The sequence below is a fragment of the Procambarus clarkii genome, chromosome 4 (genome assembly GCF_040958095.1).
Source record: "Procambarus clarkii isolate CNS0578487 chromosome 4, FALCON_Pclarkii_2.0, whole genome shotgun sequence".
Classification (NCBI taxonomy): Eukaryota; Metazoa; Arthropoda; class Malacostraca; order Decapoda; family Cambaridae; genus Procambarus; species Procambarus clarkii.
In genome coordinates this window covers 33,123,300-33,143,299 of record NC_091153.1, presented here as the reverse complement: position 1 = coordinate 33,143,299, position 20,000 = coordinate 33,123,300, and positions in this window count along the sequence as shown.

Genomic DNA, 20,000 nt, shown 5'->3' with positions numbered 1-20,000 from the left:
ACAGAGCCCTGTGGGACTCCACTGGTGACTTCAAGCCATTCTGAGGTCTCACCCCTCACTGTAACTCTCTGCTTCCTATTGCTTAGGTACTCCCTTATCCACTGGAGCTCCCTAATCTCCATCACTGCCAATCTCCACCACTGACACTCTCCACCACTACCACTCAGCACCACTGACACTCTCCACCACTACCACTCAGCACCACTGACACTCTTCACCAGTGCCACTCTCCACCACTGACACTCTCCACTACTGACACTCTCAACCACTACCACTCTCCACCACTGCCACTCTCAAACACTCCCACTCTTCACCACTGCCACTCTCCACCAATGCCTATCATCACTCTCCAAAATTGTCACTTTTCACTACTTCCACTGTCCCCCACTGCCACTCTCCACCACTGACTCTCTCCACCACTGACACTCTCAACCACTGTTACTCTTCATCCCTGCCAATCTCCACCACTTCCACTCTCCTCCACTGCCAATCTCCACCACTGACACTCTCCACCACTACCACTCTCCACCACTGACACTCTCCACCACTACCACTCTCCACCACTGACACTCTCCGCCACTTCCAGTCTCCACCACTACTACTCACTATCGTCAACTTTCAACAACCATCTCCACTAACCACCACAACTATCAACAACCATCACCAAATACCACAATAACTAGCAACAACCACCCAACAACAGCCACAACAACTATCAACAACCACCACCAACCACCACCACCACCACCAACCACCACCACGATCAACAATCACGACTAACCACCTTTACTATCAACAACCACCACCAATAACCACCACCACGAACAACAATCACTACAACAATCAACAACCGTAACAACTATAAATAACCACTACCACCAACGACCACAACTATCAACAACCATAACAACTATAAACAACCACTACCACCAACGACCACAACTATCAACAACCACCACCAACAAGAACCACCACCACCACCTACAACAACAACAATAACCATCAACCATCACAACTATCAACAACCACCACCACCACCAACAACAACAACCACCACCACCACCAACCACCACCAATAACCAACACCAACAATAACCACTACCAACAACAACAATCACCATCAACCACTACAACTATTAACAACCACCGCCAACAACAATCAACACCAACCACCACAACTACCAACAACCACTATCACCAACCACTAAACACCACAGCTATGGATTCCCCATTAAGTGGAAAGTGGAAATAATTAATAAAATGTTGAACCCACCTTTATTATGTTCCTGTTTTAATTCTACTGAATGTAGAAATATATTTGTTAAATATTTCTATATTTTTTATTAATACAATCTATATAAATAAAAATGGAAATGTTCGTTTGTTCAAAATCGCTAATCTCCGAAAGTTCATCACCGATTGCTTTGAAATTTTCACACAACGTTCCATTCGCATCCGGCCAGGTTTATATTTACATACTATATAGATGTCACGTCTGTGACGGTAAAAAACATTTTTTTCTGAAAAAACTGTGTTTTTCATGTGAGAATAATCTTCGAAACCTCTTTACCAATTGCTTTGAAATTTTGACTCAACGTTGCATTCTAATAGGCGCGTAGTTTTATACACCTACTATATAGATGCCACCCCTGTAACATCTAAAAACATGCGTTTTTGAAAAACAGCGCCATCTGTTGCACATATTATCAACATGCACGCTATAGTAAATATGTCACGATTTCCATTTCAATGTTTCCGATTGCACTGATTTTTTTTTTCATAGATTTCGATTTATTACATTTTTTATTGAATTATTTTTGGTGACATTGTGTTGAAATTGAGCTGTGTTGTTTACCATACCATTCATTTCGCACATATAAGTATAGATGCCACACCTGTGACAGGTAAAACTATGCTGTTCTTGAAAAACAGCGCCATCTATTGCATGTAAGAACAACACACATGCTATACTAAATATACAATACCATTTCAATGTTTCTGATTGCATTGATAAATTGAATTTTCATAGATTTTGATTTATTTTCATTTTGATTTAATTATTTTGTGTGAATTGCGTTGGATTTGAGCTGTGCTGTTTACCATACCGTTCATTTCATGGGTATAGTTTATTTTTTTATTTTTTCTTATTTTCATTTAATTTATAAACTGTTTTTCTTATATTTCATTGATGGGAACATCAGATCACTTGATGTTCCCAATTTTTTGATGGGACCATCAGACCATTTGGGAAGGCATCAGACGAGGGAGTAGGGAATGGTGGGAATGACGAGGGAACGCAAGTGAGAGATGGTGGGGAGGACGAGGGGACATGGGAGGGGGTAGTGATGGGGAAGGACGAGGGGATGGTGGAGTTTGGGATGGTGAGGACGAGTGGATGAGGGAAAGGAGAATTGTGGGGAGGACAAAGGGACAGGGGAGTGGGGGTATTATGGGAAGGAAGAGGGGATGGTGGAGTGTGGAATGGTGGGGAGGACAAGGGGATGATGGAGCGGGGAATGGTTGGGAGGCCGAGGAGACGAGTGACGGGTGAATGGTGGGGAAGATTGGGGAACAGGGAAGGTTGCTGTGGCTCAGCAACGCACAGGCATTGTTGAGCCACAGCAATGCGTGGCCGGGTACTGCTAGTCTATATAAATAATAATGGAAATGTTCGTTTGTTCAAAATCGCTAATCTCAGAAAGTTCTTTACCGATTGCTTTGAAATTTTCACACAACGTTCCATTCGAATCCGAGCGGGTTTTTATTTACATACTATATAGATGTGTCGTCTTTGAAGGGAAAAACATGTTTTTTTGAAAAACTGTGTTTTTCGTGCGAGGGAAATCTTCGAAACCTTTTTACCAATTGCTTTAAAATCTTAACACAACATTGCATTCGAACAGGCGCATGTTTTTATATACCTACCTCACCTGTGACAGGAAAAAACATGCGTTTTGTTTAAAACAGCGCCATCTGTTGGACGTAAGAGTAACTCATGCTGAATTCTCCAAAAGTTCTTCACCCAATTGCTCTGAAATTTTTACACAGCGTTCTATTCAAATACATACATGTTTTTATATACCTACTATATAGCTGCCATACCTGTAACAGGTAAAAATGTGTTTTTCTTTTTTTTTATACAGCGCCATTTGTTGTACATAATAGCATCACACACAATACTTGATATGTTACGATTCCATTTTAATGTTTCCGATTGCATTGATAGATTAAATTTTCATAGGTTTCGATTTATTTTCAATTTGATTTAATTATTTTTGTGTGACATAGCGTTTGAATTGAGCTGTGTTGTATACCATGATGTTCATTTCGTAAGTTTAAGTATTGATGCCACACCTGTGACAGGTAAAAACATTAATTTTTTAGACGTTAAAGCAACACTAAATATGGTTCGATTACATTTCAATGTTTCCAATTGCACTGACAAATTGAATTTTCATAGATTTTGATTTAATTTAATTTTGATTTAAGTATTTTGTCTGACATTGCTTTGAAATTGAGCTCTGTTGTTTACCATACCGCTCATTTCGTGAGTATTAGTATTGATGCCACACCTGTACAGGTAAAACATGCTTTTTATTCAAAACAGCACCATCTGTTGCATGTAAGAGCAACACATGCTATACTAAATATGTTACAATTCCATTTCATAGTTTCTGATTTCATTGATAAGTTGAATTTTCATTGATTTCAATTTATTTTCATTTTGATTTCATTATTTTGTGTGACTTTGCGTTGGAATTGAGCTGTGTTGTTTACCATACTGTTCATTTCGTGAGTATAGTTTATTTTTGTATTTTTTCATTGTTTATCATTTCTTTTTTTTAACAGTTTTCCTAATATATCTGTGATGGGAGCATCAGATCATTTGATGTTCCCAATTATCTAATGGGAACCTCAGATCATTTGATGTTCCCAATTATCTAATGGGAACCTCAGATCATTTGATGTTCCCAATTTTCTGAAGGGAACATCAGATCATTTAGGAATGCATTGATGAGAGAGTGGGGACAGGTAGTGAGGACGAGGGAACGAGAGTGGGAGAAGGTAGGATGAGGGAACAGGGGAGGGGTAATGGTGGGGAGGACGAGGGGACGGGGGAGTTGGGGAAGGTGGGGACGAGGTAACTGGGGAATGGAGAATGGTGGGGAGGACAACGGGACAGGGGAGTTTGGGATGGTTGGGTGGACGAGGGAATGAGGGAGAGGGGAATGGTAGGGAGAACGAGGGAACAGGCGAGTGGGAGACGGTGGGGAGGATGAGGGGACGCTGAAGGGGGAAATGTTTAGGAGAACAAGGGTACGGTGGGTTGGGGAATGGTGTGGAGGACAAAGGGCCGGGTGAAGGGGGAAATGGTAGGGAGGACGATGGGCGGGGAAGTAAGGTATGGTTGGGAGGTCTAGGGGTTGAGGGAGTGAGGGATGGTAGGGAGGACTAAGGGACAGAGGAGGGGGGAATGGTGGGGGAGGAAGATGGGACAGGGAAGGGGGTAATGTTGGGGGAAGACAAAGAGACTGGGGAGTTGGGGATAGTGGGGGCGAGAGGACTGGGGAATGGAGAATGGTGGGGAGGACATGGGGACAGTTTGAGTGGGGGATGGTGGGAATGACGAGGGGAAGGGGAGGGTGAAATGGTAAGGAGGACGAGGGAATGAGGGAGTGGGAGATGCTGGGGAGGACGAGGGAATGGTGGAGTGAGGGATAGAGGAGAAGACAAGGGATAGGTGATGGGGGGGGGTGAGGTTATCTTGAGGTTATCTTGAGATGATTTCGGGGCTTTTTAGTGTCCCCGCGGCCCGGTCCTCGACCAGGCCTCCACCCCCAGGAAGCAGCCCGTGACAGCTGACTAACACCCAGGTACCTATTTACTGCTAGGTAACAGGGGCATTCAGGGTGAAAGAAACTTTGCCCATTTGTTTCTGCCTCGTGCGGGAATCGAACCCGCGCCACAGAATCACGAGTCCTGCGCGCTATCCACCAGGCTACGAGGCACCCGAGGGGGGGGGGGGGGGAATTGTGGGAAGGACGAAGGAATGGGACCACACGAGACCAGAAGACATGGCAAGATGTGAAGAATACCCCTGTTGAAAAGCAGAGGTGCAACAGGCACTCTGACAGAGAACTCTATCAACATCACAGGCCCAAGACTGTTCAACATGCTTCCACTACACGTAAGGGACTTAACTGGCCGACCCCTCACAGTGATCACGAGAAAACTGGATAAGCACCTCCTAAGGATACCTGATCAACCAGGCTGTGATTCGTACGTCAGGCTGAGAGCAGCCGCGTCCAACAGCCTGGTTGACCAGTCCAGCAACGAGGAAGCCTGGTCGACAACCGGGCCGCAGGGACGCTAAGCCCTGGAAGCACCTCAGGGTAACCTCAAGGTAATGGGGGAGTGGGGAATGGTTGGGAGGATGAGGGGAAGAGGAGAGGGGGGAATGGTAGGGAGGGCTGGGAGACGGTATGGTTGGTGTGGTTCATGCGTTGCTAAGCCACAACAACGCGTGACCGGGTACAGCTAGTCAATAATGAAAACGACTTTGATGCAATGTTGAATGTTGTCCCAAAGTCTCACATTTTGTTTAGCCAACGTTTAGTGCAGTAAGTTGTGGCAACCTATTTACAATCGCACACAATAACGTAGCTAATATGTGAAAACAAACGTTGCCATTGCTTTCAGAAACTTTCCAGGTACGTTAAGGCAACCTAAAATTGTTTCCTGGGATGTTGTCGACTATCACCCACAGGGTGGGTGTGGGGTTTACTAACGCCCACAGGATGGGTATGGGGTCCACTACTGCCCACAAGATGGGTATGGGATCCACTACTTCCCACAGGATGGGTATGGGATCCACTACTTCCCACAGGATGGGTATGGGATCCACTACTGCCCACAGGATGGGTAAGGGATCCACTTCTGCCACAGGATGGGTATGGGGTCCACTACTGCCCACAGGATGGGTATGGGATCCACTACTTCCCACAGGATGGGTATGGGATCCACTACTGCCCACAGGATGGGTATGGGGTCCACTACTGCCCACAGGATGGGTATGGGATCCACTACTTCCCACAGGATGGGTATGGGATCCACTACTGCCCACAGGATGGGTAAGGGATCCACTTCTGCCCAAAGGATGGGTATGGGGTTCACTAACTCCCGCATGGTATGTATTGATTCCACTACTGCCCACTTGATAGGTAGGGGATCCACTACTGCCCACTTGATAGGTAGGGGATCCACTACTGCCCACTTGATAGGTAAGGGATACACTCCTGGCCAAAGGATGGGTACGGGGTCCATTACCACCCACAGGATGGCTGTGGTGTCCACTGCCACCCACAGGATTGGTATGGGGTCCACTACCCCCCCCCCACAAGATGAATATGAGGTCCGCTGCCGCCCACAGGATTGGGATGGGGTCCACTACAGCCCATAGGATGGGTATGGTGTCCTCTACCGCTATCAGGATGGGAATGGGGTTCACTATCGCCCACCGAATGGGCATGGAGTCCACTACTGCCAATGGGATACGTATGGGGTCCACCACCGCCCACTGGATGAGTATGGGATCCCCTACTGCCTACAAGGGAGGTATGGGGTCCACTGTCGCACATAGGATGCGTATTGGGTTCATTACCGCCCACAGCGTAGGTATGGGGTCCACTACCGCCCACAGGGTAGGTATGGGGTCCGCTACCGCCCACAGGGTAGGTATGGGGTCCGCTACCGCCCGTTGGATGGGTATGGTGTCCACTACCGCCCCACAGGATGGGTATGGGGTTCACTACCGTCCACAGGGTGGTATGGGGTCCGTTACCGCCCACATGATGGGTATGAGGTCTACTACCAAGCATAGAATGAGTTTGGAATCCAATACCGCCCACAGAATGGGAATGGGGTTCATTACCACCCTCATGATGGGTATGGGGTCCACTACCGCCCACACGATAGATATGGGGTCCACTACCACTATCAGGGTTGGGTATGGGTTCTACTACCGCCCGTAGGATGGGTATGGGGTCCACTACCGCCCCACAGAATGGGAATGGGGTCCATTACCACCACCCACAGGAGGAGTATGGGGGTCCACTACCTCCCACAGGGTAGATATGGGGTCCCCTCCCGCCTGCAGGGTAGGTATGGGGTCCACTACTGCCCACAGGGTGGTTATAGGTTACATAACATATGAACAAAACTCTCGTCTCTTGTTAGAATAGTAAGATAACTGTTGGGTGCTGGATGACCTTTATAGATAACTTGTTTATCTAATATTACCAACACTTTGCTAGCTATAAAAATATTTAAACCATATTTAAATATTTACAATTTGTAGTAAAAAGTCTTCAATGATATAGAAAATTAACATAATGAAGATGTTGACCAAACCGCACATCAGATGATGAAGAGTTGACGCCGTTTCGGTTCGTCCTGGACCATTATCGACTTGATTATGGTCCAGAAACGGACCGAAACGTCGTCTTCTCTTCATCATCTGGTGAGTGGTTTGGTCATCATATCTTCAGCCACGTTATTGTGACTCATCGTCTGCATAATGAGGAGATGATTATTTAGTAATTTTTCAGATTTTGGATTCTTGATAACTAATGCATAATTATAGAGGTGTTATCTCACGACAGGGAGCACAGCACTACACAGAGCAGCAGAGTATGGTCACATCAACATGGTGAAGGTCCTGCTCGCAGCTGGCGCAGATATCAACGCCACAAACAATGATGGTAAGACTCACACTTAAGATGTATGATGTCAGTAGTAGGGATGACGGTCCACACGGGAATTTTTTTTTTTTTTTAAATTCCCGTGTGGACCGTCAGGGTTTTCAGGTGAATTTGGGCTGTCACAGATGTGGAATTAAGGAATTCTTATAATGAAAATAATTTCTGAGATTTTAGAAGTTCGTTAAGAGATCCTATGATGAAAATAAGTTCATAGAAGTTTGTTAAGAGATCTTATGGGAGAAATTCAAATTCTCGTGTGGACTGTCGGGGGTTTCAGGCAAATTTGGCCAGTCACAGATGTGGAATTAAGGAATTCGTAGAGGAAAATAATTTCTGAAATTTTAGAAGTTTGTTAAAAGTTCTTATGATGAAAATAATGTCATAGAAGTTTGTTAAGAGATCTTATGGGAGAAATTCCAATTTTTCAGAGTTCATACCAAGAATAAACAGATATTTAGGCTGTATATGTTTAAGTAGAATTCTTACTTAGAAACTAGTATATGTCTATATAACTGAATCATTACCCTGCCATCCCCCTCCCCCATCACTCCCAACCCCCCTGCATCTCCTGCTCCTACCTCACACCCCCTTCCCTCCCTACCCCTGTGTCACCTGTGTTTACTTTACACCGCCATCCAGACGCCCTGGGTCAAGTCACCTCCGTAATCTTATCTTATCTTATCATTGTGTCTCCATAATATCTGGACCGTCCCTCTCCTTCATAATGTTCATTCATAATTCCGTACATCGTAATGTTTGTTCCTTTTCATTAAACTATTCAGTTTTACACAAATAAACAAAGTCAGTAAGCAGGGTCTAGCTCATGTTCCCCGCCTTAGTTTTACTAATGCATCTTCTTTAGTATCCAATGATTTTCATCGAGATTTAAAACGCAGCTATTTCAAAAGTATTAAATTATAATAATTTAGTTATCGAGCTCTAGCTTCTGTCCCCCGCCATAGTTCCCTCTCATATCCTCGTTAATACCTAACCAATCCCCCTAAAATTTTAAACAGCCATAGTTGGTATGTATTAAATAAATCGTGTTAGTAAGCAAGGTCTAGCTCCTGTCCCCGCCTTAGTTTATCCCCGTATCTTCTTTACAAACAATCCAATCCCTCTAAAATGTTAAATATTCATATTTCAAACGTAGTTCAATACAGTAATTTAGTTACCGAGCTCCAGCTCTTGTCCTCCACATTAGTTCCCTTGCACATCTTTGTTATTAACCCATTATTTTCATGAAATTTAAACCCACCATATTTCTAACTGAGTAAGTAAAGATAACACATTTTACCAAACTCTAGCTCTTGTCCTCTGCCTTAGCTCTCTCTCATATCTTCGTTATTACCTAATCAATTTCCCTGAAATTTCAACCCTGTGTATTTCAGACGCAGTAAATAAGATCAAGTCAGTTACTGAGCTCCGGTTCTTGCCCCCTGCCATAGTTCTTTTGTACAAATTCTTTAGTAACAGACCAATTTTCCCCAGAATTTAAGCATATATACTTCAAAGTTAGTAAATCAATCAAAACAGTTAACGAGCTCCAGCTCTCGTCCTCTGCCTTAGCTCTCACGTATCTTCGTAAATAACTCATCAATTTTCCTAAAATTTTTACCCTCTGTATATCAGACGCAGTAAATAAGATCAAGTCAGTTAGTGAGCTCCAGCTCTCATCCCCAACTTTAGTTCTCTCTCGTAACTTTGTAAATAACCCATCAATTTTCATTAAAACTTTTACCATAGTTGTTTCAGACATAGTAAATTAAATGTCAGTTCAGTTACCGAGTTTCAACTCTTGTTCCCCGCTTAGCTCATTTGTACAAGTTCTTTATTATCCAACTAATTCACCTGAGATATAAGATCACCTTATTTCTAACGTTGTAAAATTAATAAGGACATTAGGCAAGTGCCATTTCCTCTGCCTTAGATCATCAGACATAAATATATCCGATCAAGTCCCTCTCCAGCCTAACTCTTTACCAGAGTAACCACCTAACCTCAACCTGCATAATTATCTTTTCAGCCCACTCCCACCTTCCTCCATCTCATCCAAGTCTCATAAATTTAAATGTAGCTGTTAATTTGCTTTCTTTCCCCGTTCATAGCATATTCTCTGTAAGTTCGGACCAGTACTTAGTCTTACATATTCTCTACTTCTTTCCATTTTATACAAGACTTAAACAACTATTACTATGCATCCTATCATATTTTAACATGACTCATATGTAAATATACCCAACTCCTTCCATCCATTACAAGTCCCAGCATGTTCACCGCCCAACTCACTACTCTTTATACTTTACATGTTGTAGCATGTTTTCCTCGCATCTTGGTACCAATCCTTACAATCTCTCTCAATCTTTTACATGTCTCAGCATGTTCACCGCCCATCTCACTACGCTTTCTACTTTACATGTTGTAGCATGTTTTCTGCTCATCTCAGTACCGACGCTTACAATCTCTCTTAATCTTTTACACGTTCGCACATGTTCTCAGCCTAACGTTTACAATTTTCCTCCATTCCTCCACTACATGTTCTTACCCGTTCATTACAGTCCCTTACATGTTCTCTGTACAACTTTTATACTCAATATTCTTGCTGTCTTCCATATTTTTGTGTTCTTTGTCAATATTCATGTTCCTCTACAAGTTCTTGTTCCTCACAAGATCACTTCGCTTATCACCTACACTAACAAGTTTTCTACATTCTTTGTCATATTCTCTATGTTCTTCACAAGTTCATTGTTCATTCTTTGTATTCCCTATTCTCCTTATCATGTTTTCATGCTCTCTGTAAGTTCATATTCCCAGCATGTTCACTGTATTCATCAACTTTTCTTACATGTGTTCTTTGCCATGTTCCCCATATGTTCTCTGCGTTCATTCCCTTACATGTTATTTAACGTTCCTTAACTAAAAATCTTTCGCCAATGAACTAAAAACATAGTCACTTTCGTCATTTCTCAACTAAACTTATTATCCAATCAACTAAAAATAGTCAGGATTAGCCTCTTTCAACACCGTTCTTAACTAAAATGGCCTTTCTCTTAGCTAAAAAATTGTCAAAGGAAACTTTTCAATACTGTTCATAACTAACTTTATCCATCGTCAATCAACTAAAAAATAATCACTTTCATCATTTCTTAACTAAGCTTTTTCCCTAGTCAACAGAAAATAACCGTGTTCATCATGTTTTGTCTTTTTGTTTTAACCAAAAGTATTCATCAGTCAACTAAAAATAGTTACTTTCATCATATTTCCCTGTCATTTCTTAACTGAAATATCACTTCTCTCAACTGAAAATAGTCAAGTGTAGCCTCTTTCCAACACTGTTCTTAATTAAAGTAACCTTTCACTCCGCTAAAAAATAGTCAAGGAAGCTTCTTTCAGCACTTTCTCATCAATCATTATGTTTCGTCAAATAAGAAAAAATAGCCAAAGATATTTATCATCGCTGTTCTTAACTGACATTTACACTTTGTGGAGCACTAAAATAGTCACTGTCATCATATTTTTCATGTCTTTTCTCAACTAAAATAGTCAAATGTAACTTCTTTCAGCACTTTCGTAAGTAACAGTATACTTCATGGAATAAGAAAAATAGTCAAAGTCACTCTTCGAGACATCAAGGACACTCTTCAATACATCAAAGACACAATCAAAATACTACTCATGTTCGCAGAAGTCATTCTCAAAGTCATCAAAGATTTTCTCAGAGTCACCAAAGGTATTCTCTAACTCACTTTCGTTCATCATAGTCGTTTTCTAAGTCATGAAAATTGTTCTCTAAGACATCGAAGTCATTCTCAGAGTCATCAAAAGTTATTCTCTAAGTAACCTTTCGTTCATCAGAGAGGGTTTCTAAGACATCTTCGTTCATCAAAGTTATTCTCAGAGCTATCAAGAAATTAATCTCAGTTATCAAAAGGTACGTTCATGTCCTCAAAGTTAATCTCTAAGTCACCAAAGTTGTTCTCTAAGACATCAATGTTGTTCTCAGAGATATCTAAAGTTATTCTCAGAGTCATCAAAGCTATTTTCAGTGTCATCAAAGGTAATCTCTAACTCACTTTCGTTCATCAAAGTTAATCTTAGAGTCGTCAAAGGTAATCTCTAACTCACTCTTGTTCATCAATGTTATTCTCTAACTCACCTTCGTTCATCAAAGAAACTCTCCTTCGTCCATCAAGTTATTCTTAAGACATCAATGTTGTTCTCAGAGATATCTAAAGTTATTCTCTGAGTCATCAAAGCTATTTTCAGTATCATCAAAGGTAATCTCTAACTCACTTTCGTTCATCAAAGTTAATCTTAGAGTCGTCAAAGGTAATCTCTAACTCACTTTTGTTCATCAATGTCATCAATGTCTCTAAGTCACCTTCGTTCATCAAAGAAACTCTCCTTCTTCCATCAAGTTATTCTTTAAGATATCAATGTTTTTCTCTAAGACATCATCAATCATAAAAATTTCTCTCCAAATGTAACTAGTGCAGCTTTTCATATGAAACTTGCACTTCTGTTAAAATATATTTTCTTAGACACATTTTACCTTTTAAAACTGTTCTCTGTACAACACTGCTTAAACCTACGTAACCTATCCTCTCCACCCAATGTTACTTAGTTAATTTAACGTTCCTAAACCTAACCTAACTTTACCTATCCTAACTTAACTTACCTTACCCTACCTAACTTACCTATCCTAACTTAAATAACCTAACTTTACTTACCTAACTTAACCTACTTAACCTAACTTACCCAACCTAACTTACCTAACCTAACTTACCTAACCTAATTTACCCAACCTAACCTAACTTAGCCTAAAATATTCTAACCTTACCTAACTTAGCCTAATTTACCTAACCTAACATAACCTAACCCTAACTTACCTATCATATCTTAACTAACCTAGCCTAACTTACCTAACCTATCTTACCTAACCTAACCTAACCTAACCTAACTTACCTAACCTAACCTAACTTACCTATCCTAACTTCCATAACCTATCCTAACTTAATTTGCATAACCTAACCTAACCTTACCTAACTTATCCTAACCTAACTTATATAACCTAACCTAACTTACCTAGCCTAACTTACCTAACATAACCTAACTTACCTTACCTAACTTAGCCTGCTTAACCTAATTTACCTAACTTAACCTAACTTAACCTGCTTAACCTAACTTAACGTAACCTAACTTGCATTACCTAACTTAACCTTACATTCCCAAACTGATGTATCCTAACTTACCTAGTCAAACTTACCCAACCAGACATAAATATTCCTGCTTGTCTTTTGTGTTTCATCAATCAATGTCTCATATTCATTTGTTCGTTTCAAGGGTTAATTTCTCAAATGGACATTTATGCATTTCAAGTGCTATTTGTTAGAGATTGGGTATTTAAGCATTTCAAAGGATTTTTGTTATAAATGGGCATTTACTCGTTTCAAGGGTTAATTTCTCGAGTGGTCATTTTTTTGCAATTCCAGGGTTATTTGTTAAAGTTCATCAAGTTGCTCATAAGTTGTATTTATTATGTTTGTTATAATTGTTCTTATTCTTCCACCCTCTAACCTAGCCTCTTGTAATATTAGTGTATTTATTAGTTTTTATCATATGTTCTTATTCCCAACCCTTTAACCTAACCTCTTGTAATCTTAGTGTACTCATTATGTTGGTTATCATTTGTTCTTATTCCCCATCCCTTTAACCTTACATCTTTATTCTTAGTGTATTCATTATGTTGGTTATCATATGTTCTTATTTCCCAACCATTTAACCTAACCTTTCAGATGTAGTTTATTGTGTTTTGACGTATATGTTGAATATATTATCCTTTTCCTAACCTTTCAGATGTAGTTTTGTTTCTCCTTTTTGTATATTTTACCCAAACCCACAAACCCAAGGAGAGTTTCTTTGATGAACGAAGGTGACTTAGAGACATTGATGAACAAAAGTGAGTTAGAGATTACATTTGACGACTCTAAGATTAACTTTGATGAACGAAAGTGAGTTAGAGATTACCTTTGATGACACTGAAAATAGCATTGATGACTCTGAGAATAACTTTAGATATCTCTGAGAACAACATTGATGTCTTAGAGAACAACTTTGATGACTTAGAGATTAACTTTGAGGACATGAACGTACCTTTTGATGACTGAGATTAACTTTTTGATAGCTCTGAGAATAACTTTGATGAACGAAGATGTCTTAGAAAGCTTCTCTGATGAACGAAAGGTTACTTAGAGAATAACTTTTGATGACTCTGAGAATGACTTCGATGTATTAGAGAACAATTTTGATGACTTAGAAAACGACTATGATGAACGAAAGTGAGTTAGAGAATACCTTTGGTGACTGAGAAAATCTTTGATGACTTTGAGAATGGCTTCTGAGAACATGAGTAGTATTTTGATTGTGTCTTTGATGTATTGAAGAGTGTCCTTGATGTCTCGAAGAGTGACTTTGACTATTTTTCTTATTCCATGAAGTATATTGTTACTTTCGAAAGTGCTGAAAGAAGTTACAGTTGACTATTTTAGTTGAGGAAAGACATGAAATATATGATGACAGTGACTATTTTAGTGCTCCACAAAGTGTAAATGTCAGTTAAGAACAGCGATGATAAATATCTTTGGCTATTTTTTCTTACTTGACGAAACATAATGACTGATGAGAAAGTGCTGAAAGAAGTTTCCTTGACTATTTTTTAGCGGAGTGAAAGGTTACTTTAATTAAGAACAGTGTTGGAAAGAGGCTACACTTGACTATTTTCAGTTGAGAGAAGTGATATTTCAGTTAAGAAATGACAGGGAAATATGATGAAAGTAACTATTTTTAGTTGACAGATGAATACTTTTGGTTAAAACAAAAAGACAAAACATGATGAACACGGTTATTTTCTGTTGACTAGGGAATAAGCTTAGTTAAGAAATGATGAAAGTGATTATTTTTTAGTTGATTGACGATGGATAAAGTTAGTTATGAACAGTATTGAAAAGTTTCCTTTGACAATTTTTTAGCTAAGAGAAAGGCCATTTTAGTTAAGAACGGTGTTGAAAGAGGCTAATCCTGACTATTTTTAGTTGATTGGATAATAAGTTTAGTTGAGAAATGACGAAAGTGACTATGTTTTTAGTTCATTGGCGAAAGATTTTTAGTTAAAGAACGTTAAATAACATGTAAGGGAATGAACGCAGAGAACATATGGGGAACATGGCAAAGAACACATGTAAAAAAAGTTGATGAATACAGTGAACATGCTGGGAATATGAACTTACAGAGAGGCTAACATGATAAGGAGAATAGGGAATACAAAGAATGAACAATGAACTTGTGAAGAACATAGAGAATATGACAAAGAATGTAGAAAACTTGTTAGTGTAGGTGATAAGCGAAGTGATCTTGTGAGAAACAAGAACTTGTAGAGGAACATGAATATTGACAAAGAACACAAAAATATGGAAGACAGCAAGAATATTGAGTATAAAAGTTGTACAGAGAACATGTAAGGGACTGTAATGAACGGGTAAGAACATGTAGTGGAGGAATGGAGGAAAATTGTACACGTTAGGCTGAGAACATGTGCGAACGTGTAAAGGATTGAGAGAGATTGTAAGCGTCGGTACTGAGATGTGCGGAAAACATGCTACAACATGTAAAGTAGAAAGCGTAGTGAGATGGGCGGTGAACATGCTGAGACATGTAAAAGATTGAGAGAGATTGTAAGGATTGGTACCAAGATGCGAGGAAAACATGCTACAACATGTAAAGTATAAAGAGTAGTGAGTTGGGCGGTGAACATGCTGGGACTTGTAATGGATGGAAGGAGTTGGGTATATTTACATATGAGTCATGTTAAAATATGATAGGATGCATAGTAATAGTTGTTTAAGTCTTGTATAAAATGGAAAGAAGTAGAGAATATGTAAGACTAAGTACTGGTCCGAACTTACAGAGAATATGCTATGAACGGGGAAAGAAAGCAAATTAACAGCTACATTTAAATTTATGAGACTTGGATGAGATGGAGGAAGGTGGGAGGGGGCTGAAAAGATAATTATGCAGGTAGGGGTTAGGTGGTTACTATGGTAAAGAGTTAGGCTGGAGAGGGACTTGATCGGATGTATTTATGTCTGATGATCTAAGGCAGAGGAAATGGCACTTGGCTAATGTCTTGATTAATTTTACTACGTTAGAAATAAGGTGATCTTATATCTCAGGTGAATTAGTTGGATAATAAAGAACTTGTACAAATGAGCTAAGCGAGGAACAAGAGTTGAAACTCGGTAACTGAACTGACTTTTAATTTACTATGTCTGAAACAACTATGGTAAAAATTTTAATGAAAATTGATGGGTTATTTACAAAGTTATGAGAGAGAACTAAAGTTGGGGATGAGAGCTGGAGCTCAGTAACTGACTTGATCTTATTTACTGCGTCTGATATACAGAGGGTAAAATATTTAGGAAAATTGATGAGTTATTTACGAAGATACGTGAGAGCTAAGGCAGAGGACGAGAGCTGGAGCTTGTAACTGTTTTGATTTGATTTACTAACTTTGAAGTATATATGCTTAAATTTTGGGGAAAATTGGTCTGTTACTAAAGAATTTGTACAAAAGTACTATGGCGGGGGGCAAGAACCGGAGCTCAGTAACTGACTTGATCTTATTTACTGCGTCTGAAATACACGGGGGTTGAAATTTCAGGGAAATTGATTAGGTAATAACGAAGATATGAGAGAGAGCTATGGCAGAGGACAAGAGCTAGAGTTTGGTAAATGTGTTATCTTTACTTACACCGTTAGAAGTATGGTGGGTTTATATTTCATGAAAATAATGGGTTAATAACAAAGATGTGCGAGGGAACTAAGGTGGAGGACAAGAGCTGGAGCTCGGTAACTAAATTACTGTATTGAACTACGTTTGAAATATGAATATTTAAAATTTTAGAGGGATTGGATTGTTAGTAAAGAAGATACGGGGATAAACTAAGCCGGTGACAGGAGCTAGAACTTGCTTACTAACACAATTTATTTAATACATACGAACTATGGCTGTTTTAAAATTTTAGGGGGATTGGTTAGGTATTAACGAGGATATGAGAGGGAACTATGGCGGGGGACAGGAGCTAGAGCTCGATAACTAAATTATTGTATTTTAATACGTTTGAAATAGCTGTGTTTTAAATCTTGAAGAAAATCATTGGATACTAAAGAAGATGTATTAGTAATACTAAGGCGGGGAACATGAGCTAGACCCTGCTTACTGACTTTGTTTATTTGTGTAAAACTGAATAGTTTAATGAAAAGGAACAAACATTACAATGTACGGAATTATGAATGAACATTATGAAGGAGAGGGACGGTCCAGATATTACGGAGATACAATGATAAGATAAGATAAGATTACGGAGGTGACTTGACCCAGGGCGTCTGGCTGGCGGTGTAAACACAGGTGACGCAAGGGTAGGAAGGGAAGGGGGTGTGAGGTAGGAGCAGGAGATGCAGGGGAGTTGGGAGTGAAGGGGGAGGGGGATGGCAGGGTAATGATTCAGTTATATAGACATATACTAGTTTCTAAGTAAGAATTCTACTTAAACATATACAGCCTAAATATCTGTTTATTCTTGGTACGAACTCTGAAAAATTGGAATTTCTCCCATAAGATCTCTTAACAAACTTCTATGACATTATTTTCATCATAAGAACTTTTAACAAACTTCTAAAATCTCAGAAATAATTTTCCTCTATAAATCCCTAATTCCACATCTGTGACTGGCCAAATTCGCCTGAAACCCCCGACAGTCCACATGGGATTTTGAATTTCTCCCATTAGATCTCTTAACAAACTTCTATGAATTTATTTTCATCATAAGAACTTTTAACAAACTTCTAAAGTCTCGGAAATTATTAACCTCATAAGAATTCCTTAATTCCACATCTGTGGCCGCCCAAATTCACCTGAAAACCCTGACGGTCCACACGGGAATTTCCATAAAAACAAAAATTCCCATGTGGACTGTCATCCCTACTACTGATGTCGTGATCTGTACCTCACTACGGTCACCTGAAACCATATTGTGTACTGCATAATACACCTTACTTAACTTATTTACATATTACTTAATTCTCAAGCTGTCAAAATTCACCAAACTTATGTTATGCCACATTGTCAATTTTTTAAATTATTTTGTTTAGTTTTTCTTCAGATTATTTAAAAAATTTCTTTTGAGCAAATGGCCAGTAGTCCCTTGGTTTCCGACACTGCTTGACCCACACTGCTGGAATGATACAGTAAAATATTTCTACAGTGATTCGCAACATGTCACATTCATTTTAAACTCTTTTAAACAATGAACATCAGAGCAATAGCGAATACACCCTCTAATCATTGCCGCTAGCACCCAAGCTCACTCACCACATCAAACCTATTGATAACCAAGAAAGTCGCAGCCAATTACCAGACAAGTGTGTGCTAAGCCTGACACCAGCACCTGCCTTCATAGCCAGCCAGAGTGCACTCCTTGCACTACAGGTCATTGATGTATATGGGACCTCAAAGGTCCTGTTATGTGATTCTCTTGCGGTTAAAGGGAGAGTGATAAAGGTTATGTCATTGATGACTACGTTCTGGTGTCTTGAATGGAAGTATAATGGGATGTAATTTAGAGTGACCGTGAATTACGTAAGAACATACGAATAAAGGCAACTGTCAAAGGCAGTTGCCTTTGGGAGGCATATATATGCCTCCCTATATGCTAAATATGCTATATATGTTATATATGCTATATATGCTATACATGCTATATATATGCTATATAAACATGAATGGCCATTTGGTAAACCCACGTTGAGAATCATTTATTAATTTATGTTTTTCAATATGAAGATGAATGGTATTTGCAACTATCGATTTAAGTAACTTTCGCACAATAGATGTTAGGCCAATTGGCCTATAGTTTGATGCAAGTGATTTATCTCCTTTCCTAAAAATTGGTACCACATTAGCAACTTTCCACGACTCTGGCACTCTACCTGACTCTAGTGATTTGTTAATATGGTAGACAATGGCTCGCAAAGCTCCTCTTTGCATTCCTTAAGCACCCTGGCAAACACTTCGTCTGGCCCTGGGGATTTGTTTGGTTTGAGTTTCACTATTTGTTTAATAACATCCTCCCTGGTAACTGCTAAACTACTCAACCTATCCTGTTCCCCATCAACATAGACTTGTTTGGCTGAAGGCATAATGTTAAGTTTCTCTTTAGTAACTACAGAGATAAAATATTTATTAAAAACACTACTCATCTCATCGTCATTATCAGTTATCTGACCTGTGTCAGGTTTTAATGGACCTATCCTTTACCTAATCTTTGTTCGATTTAACTGAAAAAAACTTTAGGATTTGTCTTTGCTTGCCCCGCTATACAAACTTCACAGTTTCGTTTTGCCCTCCGTATCTCTTTTTTTAACATTTCTAACCAGTAGGATGAATTCTTGTTCTAAACTGACTTCCCTATTCCTAATACTTTTGTACCAAGCTCTCATTCTACCTATAAGGTTCTTCAGATTCTTTGTTATCCATTTCGGGTCATTATTATTCGATCTATTAAATTTGTATGATACACTACGTTCCTGTGTTTTGCTTAGAATATTTTTAAATAAGTTATGTTTTGAATCAATATCAAAATCCCTTTTTACATCACCCATCGCTGGGTTCATGTCTCGCTCCATGACGGCCAAGGAGATTCATCCTATTTCAACCAAAAAATTTCTTGGCCGTTAAAATCAGCTTTTCTGATTTTACATAATACATAGTGCTGACGTATTATGTTAAAAGTGACATTGATGTAGGGTATCGAAGGTCGTTTTCATATGTTAGTGAATAGACCAACTGGGAATTAATTTGTATATAGGGCTTTTTAGATTAGGTCAAGTTGATCTGCTGACACTTTGTATACTAAATTTTACAGTGAAGCAGTACAGCTGTTGGAATATACTCTTTTCAGGTGTTTTTCATAATAGTGAGCAATTATTGTGAATATCATTGCTGGTATTTAGAGTGTAACCAAAATTGAGTTTACATGAGTGAACGAAGGAAATAGTGTCTGATAAGCAATACACACACACACACACACACATATATATATATATATATATATATATATATATATATATATATATATATATATATATATATATATATATATATATATATATATATATATATATATA